The sequence below is a fragment of the Pollicipes pollicipes genome, unplaced genomic scaffold, assembly GCF_011947565.3.
Source record: "Pollicipes pollicipes isolate AB1234 unplaced genomic scaffold, Ppol_2.1 Scaffold_3087;HRSCAF=3621_pilon_pilon_pilon, whole genome shotgun sequence".
In the NCBI taxonomy this organism is placed as follows: Eukaryota; Metazoa; Arthropoda; class Thecostraca; order Pollicipedomorpha; family Pollicipedidae; genus Pollicipes; species Pollicipes pollicipes.
This window is the reverse complement of record NW_023596225.1, coordinates 13,614,068-13,622,783: the sequence shown is the minus strand read 5'-3', so window position 1 is coordinate 13,622,783 and position 8,716 is coordinate 13,614,068. Positions and strand designations below refer to the sequence as shown.

General features: G+C 55.9%; 1 protein-coding gene across 1 annotated transcript in view; it reads left to right on the top strand.

The window, feature by feature from the left end:
* Positions 1 to 8,716, top strand: part of Lar (tyrosine-protein phosphatase Lar) — a gene marked incomplete in the record, with an annotated part of 167,496 nt that overhangs the window by 94,864 nt on the left and 63,916 nt on the right.

The following is an 8,716-nucleotide window of genomic DNA, read 5'->3' as shown; positions in this document are numbered from 1 at the left end:
CCCGGCCGCGTCCCGTGCGCGCCGTTTGGGCGGCTCCGACGCCGGAGAGGTCGGAGTGGTGGCGTGTAGGGGCGGCTTAAGTGTGGACCACCCGGTCGTAAATTGGGCCTGGCGCGTCGGCCGGGTCCGCCGCCGCTGGCCGGGGCGGGCGTTGACCCGGCTCTGGAGGCGAACAGGAGACCAGCGAACAGCGCGCTCACACAGCGCTCGTGTCCGCTGACTGTGCACTGCAGTCACCACAGTCATGCGATGAACACCGGGCCTAGCGTCGGCCGCCAGAGTCTGGCGAGGGTGACCCGGGCACTGCCTCCGCCGGAGTGCGCGCTGGGCGCTGAGTGTGGACCGGCTGGCCTGACCATCCACGCGCACGTGTGCTGCTTCAGTAGGCTGCACGGGGAAGTTCGTTCAGCGGATCGCGGTAGGTCGGCACGCGGAAGTGTCTTCCGGTGTCGTCGAGACCCATTAAATGAAGCAGGTTAGCAACGTCGGTGATTTGCGGCATTCGTAAATGAACTAAAGAAAAACGATTATCTTGAATGAGCCGTGCCTTCCAGTTTTAATGCTTATGCAAACTTGCCAAGATAAGGCGTGATAGTCGTGCGTCGAAGTAGACTGGCACAGGAACCAACAGGAACCAAGTCGAAGTTCGTACCTGTAGACTGAACAAGCCAGTACTTAAAAAATGCATATATATTTGCGTGTGTGCGTGCGTGCGTGCGTACGCGCAAGCGCAGGCGCGCGCATATACACGGACAGCCATACACTTCCATATCCGTATGTGCTCTTATATATATATATATATATATATATATATATATATATATATATATATATATGGGAATGAGCAAAATGGTTTGGCTTCGTGAGGTGATTTGAAGCGTATGCAGAATGGTTTGGCTTCGTGAGGTGATTTGAAGCGTATGCAGAATGGTTTGGCTTCGTGAGGTGATTTGAAGCGTATGCAGAATGGTTTGGCTTCGTGAGGTGATTTGAAGCGTATGCAGAATGGTTTGGCTTCGTGAGGTGATTTGAAGCGTATGCAAATTGGTCTTCACATTGCCAGTTTAATGCTAATTTCAGTCTTGAGTGCTTTCACGCCTCTCAATTCCAGCGATGCTGGATTTGGAAGCCGCGGCACGATTGATTATTCGTTCCAGCGGTCGCCAATTGGTTCCTGTGCCAATGCGGATCGCAGTTATCACACAGAAAAGCAAAACTCTTGTGCGCGACACGGGACACTTACTTTCGCAAAGGCTTGCGAGATTAATCTGTTATGCCAGCTGGCGCATGTGCGAAAAAGATTATGTGCTGCTAAGGCGGCCTACGTCATCGATCCTTGGTCAACAGGCGCTCATAACGGCTGTCATGTTTGAGCTGCGCATTTGACCGTCTACGTGGCCTGCAGGGCGTGACGCAGCGTTGCATTAAGGGAACTTGGATGTTGTGCATCTGACCGGACCTGGTGCTCCTGCATGCCAATGGCCGCGTCCACGTCGGCTGCCGGCTAGAGCTGAGCCCCGCCCTCCCGCGTCCGCGTCCACGTCGGCTGCCGGCCAGAGCCGAGCCCCGCCTGCCCGCGTCCGCGTCGGCTGCCGGCCAGAGCTGAGCCTCGCCTGTCCGCGTTCGCGTCCGCGGCGGCTGCCGGCCGGAGCTGAGCCCCGCCTGCCCGCGTCCACGTCCGCGTCGGCTGCGGGCCAGAGCTGAGCCCCGCCTGCCCGGGTCCACGTCCGCGTCGGCTGCGGGCCAGAGCTGAGTCCCGCCTGCCCGCGTCCACGTCCGCGTCGGCTGCCGGCCGGAGCTGAGCCCCGCCTGCCCGCGTCCACGTCCGCGTCGGCTGCCGGCCAGAGCTGAGCCCCGCCTGCCTGCGTCCACGTCCGCGTCGGCTGCCGGCCGGAGCTGAGCCCCGCCTGCCCGCGTCCACGTCCGCGTCGGCTGCCGGCCAGAGCTGAGCCCCGCCTGCCCGCGTCCACGTCCGCGTCGGCTGCCGGCCGGAGCTGAGCCCCGCCTGCCCGCATCCGCGTCCACGTCGGCTGCCGGCCAGAGCTGAGCCCCGCCTGCCCGCGTCCGCGTCGGCTGCCAGTCAGAGCTGAGCCCCGCCAGCTGTCCGCTATGTGCCGCGCCGCCGCCCAGCAGCGGGCCGGCGGTCCCCGGGGCGCCCTGCCCGGGGAGCGGGGCTGCCCTGGCGAACCTGGGCAGACGTATGGGCTACACGACAAAAGTGCCACAAAATAAACTACCGACTGGAGTGACACGACATTACTTCCTATTGTCAATACTCATACACGACATTAGTGCTTAGTAACAAAACTTTGCTGGAAAAAGTTATGCTCTTTATTGCTTGTACTGCAAACACTTATGCAGTCATTATTTATGCGCGACATTACTTCTTCCGCAGACTTACACCTGACAGTAATGCTACACAACAAAACTTACACCTCAAAAGCTTATAACTCGTCATGACCTACTGCAAAAATGTATACAGTAATTGCTTATATACAACATTGCTGCTACCGCAAAGACTTATACGAGACGCTGGTACTGAAGCAAAGCTTTGTGGTCAGGTCTGTGCTATATCAGTAATGAATGGTATACGTTTTTGCAGCGTAGGTTTTGTTGCGTAGTACCTGTGTCGTGTGTGAGCTTTTGAAGTGGAAGTTATGTCGCGTATAAGTGAAGACTGTACAAGTCTTTGCCATAATCATGCATGAGTTTTGCAGTAGAATAAATGTCGCTGCAAGTTAGACGATTTTTTAGTAAATCGAATGCCTTGTATATGTACAAATGGGTATACACGCGTAGAAGCGAAGTCTGAATAGGTTTTTGCAGTACAAGTAAGATCATGTGTAAATGATGTCCCAGCACTCCTGGCAGTAGGTGTTGACGAGGTTCTCTCACGATAAAGTGCCCGCTTTACTTAAAAGCTGCTTTTACATGCGGGTGAGAAGTTGAGCACTGATCTTGTGTGAACAACGGCGTGCAAAAATTTTATGTTGGTGTGGTGGGTTCAAAAATTTTGGTAGTCACCGAGGTGGAATGCTTTGCGAGAAGAAAAACATGTGCTGTATAACAGGGTCTCAAATTAGAGCCCGTCTCAAAACAAGGTCTCACAGCGTGCGTGCTGAAATCTAGAAATTTATATTTAAATTCCGGCATGACGTACTGTGCTAGATCCCGAGTCACGTGGGGATCTGCGGAAATGGTGCTGACGCGTCAGCAAAGCGCGCTGCGACAGTGACGCGCATCCCCATAACGCCACTACCAGCTCAGGACATGACAGTTTCACTGGGACTTGCTGAGCGCCAACAACCTGAAGCCAGTGAAACCCCGTATTGGACTCTAGCAGTCGTGGTTTCGCAACAATAAGAGGGAGGAAGTTAGCTTTTGCCGGTTAGGCATAGGCCACACATATGCTACGCACCGTCGCCAGTTATTGGCTGGCGACAGACCATGCTGCAGTCAGTGCTCTGACCCGCTGACCGTGCGTCACGTACTCGTCGCCTGCCGTCACCTTACTGCAACGAGAGCGCAGTTTTTCGGACACAGCGTCCAGAGCCGCACGCTATGTCACTCAGGGGATTGTTCGCATGCTGTTGAATTTGGCAATGTGTTCCAGTTTCTTAATGCTGTGGATTTCCCAGTAATCTTTTCATCATGATACCCCTGATTATCGAGGTTTTATAGGGTAATCTGATTGGTACACTTGTCTGATTTGCGGCTCTGCATAACATGGTAGTTATGGGCGCTGCATGACCTACAGCAGCTACCCCGAATAGAATCGGGTAGTCCTGGCTTCAAAATGTATTTGTAGCTTTTTCCTTTTTTCAGGGGAAGTACTAAGCAGAGCTTGTTGCGCTTGCCTTTAACCTAGCAGCCAGGGAGTGCCGCGTGTGTTAATCCGAAAGAGAAGAATCTGCGACACTTTCGCCAGACAGGACTGAGGGTTTACATGTCGCACAATGCTTCGCCACGGCCACACTGGGCGAGGTTGACCCTGTGCGAACAGCTGCCAGCTGACCTGGTCCCGTCAGTCGGCTCAAGCGATGCCGCCGGTCCTGGGCCCATACACAGGGCAACCGTATCACGTGTCCTGGTGCCGTCGGTCCTGGGCCCATGCACGGGGCAACCGTATCACGTGTCCTGGTGCCGTCGGTCCTGGGCCCATACACAGGACAACCGTATCACGTGTCCTGGTGCCGTCGGTCCTGGACTCATACACGGGACAACCGTATCACGTGTCCTGATGCCGCCGGTCCTGGACTCATACACGGGGCAACCGTATCACGTGTCCTGGTGCCGTCGGTCCTGGACTCATACACGGGGCAACCGTATCACGTGTCCTACGTATTGCTCTTGGACACGAAGGCAGTCATTGCGCGGACACGTTGTCCAGACATATTGTGCGGATCATTGGTGTATATAAGCATGGTTGGTCGTTGTGATCAGCTCGCCATCTGTCGCGCCATTCTGTCCAGACACCAGAGCCCTGTCTACGTCATCTGTCGCGCCATTCTGTCCAGAAACCAGAGCCCTGTCTACGTCATCTGTCGGGCCATTCTGTCCAGAAACCAGAGCCCTGTCTACGTCATCTGTCGCGCCATTCTGTCCAGAAACCAGAGCCCTGTCTACGTCATCTGTCGCGCCATTCTGTCCAGATACCAGAGCCCTGTCTACGCCACTCTGTCGCGCCATTCTGTCCAGAAACCAGAGCCCTCCAGAGCCCTGTCTACGCCACTCTTTCGCGCCACTCCGTCCAGAAACCAGGACCCTCCAGAGCCCTGTCTACGCCATCTGTCGCGCCATTCTGTCCAGAAACCAGAGCCCTCCAGAGCCCTGTCTACGCCACTCTGTCGCGCCATTCCGTCCAGAAAAGAGAACCCAGTCTACGTCATTTGCCGCGTCATTCTGTCTAGAAAACAAAGCCCTGTCTACGCCATGTGTGGCGCCATTCTGTCTAGAAAACAGAGCCCTGTTTACGCCATCTGTCGCGCCATTCTGTCGGGGAAGCCGAGCCCAGTCTGCGTTTTAACCACCTGTAAGTTACGTAACGTCTGTTGCGAAGTGCTCAGCTTACACGACTCGCTGTTGCGACAGGTAGTCATGTTGCGTTAGCAAGTTTGCGATCGTTGACCCGCGGCTATGCCCCGCTGATGCACAACGCCCGGAGGCGAACTCCACCCAACAGCGACCTGACCGGCATGCGGGTCACGTCCAGCCCTGCGCGGTCGCCGATACAACAATAACGCTATCTTCTGTGAAATGTTGTGTATTGCGGTACTGTTGCAGCTCCGCACGCCACCCCGTCCCCCTCTTCTCCAAGCAGGCTGTGCCGGCTCGGCGCCAGAGGGCAGCGATTGGCCCAGCTCACGTTTGCCGCCTCTTCCAGGTGACATGGTCATCAAGGACTCGGTGAAGTCTGACGAGGGCAAGTACCGCTGCGCCGCTGAGAACGACGAGGGCACCGTCTACTCGAAGGACGCCACCGTTTACATCAGAGGTGAACAGAGATGTGCAACAACGCACGGGTGTCGCGACCCACGGGTGTCGCTCTTACACGGATGTGTGGCGACGCAGGGGTGTCGCTCTTACATAGATGTGTGGCGACGCAGGGGTGTCGCTCTTACACAGATGTGTGGCGACGCACGGATGTCGCTCTTACACAGATGTGTCGCGACCCACGGGTGTCGCTCTTACACGGATGTGTGGCGACGCAGGGGTGTCGCTCTTACATAGATGTGTGGCGACGCAGGGGCGTCGCTCTTACACAGATGTGTGACGACGCACGGGTGTCGCTTTTACACGGGTGTATGACGGATGTGCGTCGCTGATGAACCACCGTGTGCGTTTCTACGTTTCTGGGCCGTGTCCCGCAGGTACGTCTGTATTTCGGCCGTGTCCCGCAGGCAGGCCACTGGGGACGTCTGCCTGTCTCGGGATGACATTCTCTTTATTATCTAGGGTCGTCCTCTGGATGCTCTTATTATCTAGTGTCGTCCTCTGGATTTCCTTATTATCTAGGGTCGTCCTCTGGATGTCCTTATTGTCTAGGGTCGTCCTCTGGATATCCTTATTATCTAGGGTCGTCCTCTGAATGTCCTTATTATCTAGGGTCGTCCTCTGGATGTCCTTATTATCTAGGGTCGTCCTCTGGATGTCCTTATTATCTAGGGTCGTCCTCTGGATGTCCTTATTATCTAGGGTCGTCCTCTGGTTTTCCTTATTATCTAGGGTCGTCCTCTGGATGTTCTTATTATCTAGGGTCGTCCTCTGGATGTTCTTATTATCTAGGGTCGTCCTCTGGATTTCCTATTATCTAGGGTCGTCCTCTGGATGTTCTTATTATCTAGGGTCGTCCTTGGATGTCCTTATTATCTGGGGTCGTCCTCTGGATGTCCTTATTATCTAGTGTCGTCCTCTGGATGACCTTATTATCTAGGGTCGTCCTCTGGATGTCCTTATTGTCTAGGGTCGTCCTCTGGATATCCTTTTTATCTAGGGTCGTCCTCTGGATGTCCTTATTATCTAGGGTCGTCCTCTGGATGTCCTTATTATCTAGGGTCGTCCTCTGGATGCTCTTATTATCTAGTGTCGTCCTCTGGATTTCCTTATTATCTAGGGTCGTCCTCTGGATGTCCTTATTGTCTAGGGTCGTCCTCTGGATATCCTTATTATCTAGGGTCGTCCTCTGAATGTCCTTATTATCTAGGGTCGTCCTCTGGATGTCCTTATTATCTAGGGTCGTCCTCTGGATGTCCTTATTATCTAGGGTCGTCCCCTGGATGTCCTTATTATCTAGGGTCGTCCTCTGGGTTTCCTTATTATCTAGGGTCGTCCTCTGGATGTTCTTATTATCTAGGGTCGTCCTCTGGATGTTCTTATTATCTAGGGTCGTCCTCTGGATTTCCTTATTATCTAGGGTCGTCCTCTGGATGTTCTTATTATCTAGGGTCGTCCTCTGGATGTCCTTATTATCTGGGGTCGTCCTCTGGATGTCCTTATTATCTAGTGTCGTCCTCTGGATGCCCTTATTATCTAGGGTCGTCCTCTGGATGTCCTTATTGTCTAGGGTCGTCCTCTGGATATCCTTTTTATCTAGGGTCGTCCTCTGGATGTCCTTATTATCTAGGGTCGTCCTCTGGATGTCCTTATTATCTAGGGTCGTCCCCTGGATGTCCTTATTATCTAGGGTGGTCCTCTGGATTTCCTTATTATCTAGGGTCGTCCTCTGGATGTCCTTATTATCTAGGGTCGTCCTCTGGATGTCCCTATTATCTAGGGTCGTCCTCTGGATTTCCTTATTGTCTAGGGTCGTCCTCTGGATGTCCTTATTATCTAGGGTCGTCCTCTGGATGTCCTTATTATCTAGGGTCGTCCCTGAATGTCGTTTGTCCTGGGGTACTTTCCGGACGTGTGGGGCATGCCCGCACGTCCGGGTGGCTTGGCACCTGAGGAAGGGAGGGGGATGGGTGGGGGTAGGGGAGGGGGTGCTGTCTGGCCGCGCTGCATCGGCCCTATTTAGTCGTCTGGCCGGCCGCGGCCATCTCATAAAGTCCTATGAGGACATATGGGAATGTGGCGCCATCACTGCAGCAATGCCAGCGCATGCCGTGGCGAGGAGGGCGGGAGTTTCGTGGTACATGGCCGGATTTCCGTCGCGTTTCTTTCACGGTGTTCGACGGTTTGGGTATGCTGCGCGAACCTCAGCCCATAGGAAAACAGCATTCGCTAGCAGGGCACTGTCGGGTGGTGCCACAAGCTGGCCGCTGCCCAAGACATCCCGACTCTTGCACCTCTCACGAAACAACTTCTTTCCATAGGCGTACTTACACCCCATTTAACCACCTCTACGCCTCACGCCGGTTTCCGCAATATTCCTGCCCCCCCCCCCCCCTGATGTGGCCCTCCCCCGCGTTCGTCCGTCACATGTCGGTACCTTTCGCACCGTGTGGGGTGGCGGTGTGTGGGGCACACCGTGGGACGGCGCGTCGCGTCTCCGAACCGGACGGTGTGGGCGCGCTGTGAGTCGGCGCGCTCTCCTCAGGCCGGTGACCGGTACCTCACTCCTCCGCTCACTCCGGATCCACTGGAATATGAATGGCCAATGGTGGCGCGTCAACTTGCCGCGCGCCGCCGCCGGCCGGGATAATGCGCTGCAAGTTTAACGGGCACGTGCCAGGCTCGGTGAGCCGCCCCCGCCAGGTGTAGTGCCGACCTTTCGGGACGTATTTGTCACGGCCGCAGCGACCGAGTGCCGGCTCGGTCACCGGACCCACTGATGGAAGGCCGGCTCGGTCACCGGACCCACTGATGGAAGGCCGGCTCGGTCACCGGACCCACTGATGGAAGGCCGGCTCGGTCACCGGGCCCACTGATGGAAGGCCGGATCGGTCACCGGACCCACTGATGGAAGGCCGGCTCGGTCACCGGACCCACTGATGGAAGGCCGGCTCGGTCACCGCACCCACTGATGGAAGGCCGGCTCGGTCACCGGACCCACTGATGGAAGGCCGGCTCGGTCACCGCACCCACTGATGGAAGGCCGGCTCGGTCACCGGACCCACTGATGGAAGGCCGGCTCGGTCACCGGGCCCACTGATGGAGGGCCGGATCGGTCGCCGGGTCCCCTGATGGAAGGCTGGCTCGGTCACCGGGCCCACTGATGGAAGGCCGGCTCGGTCATCGGACCCACTGATGGAAGGCCGGCTCGGTCGTCGGATCC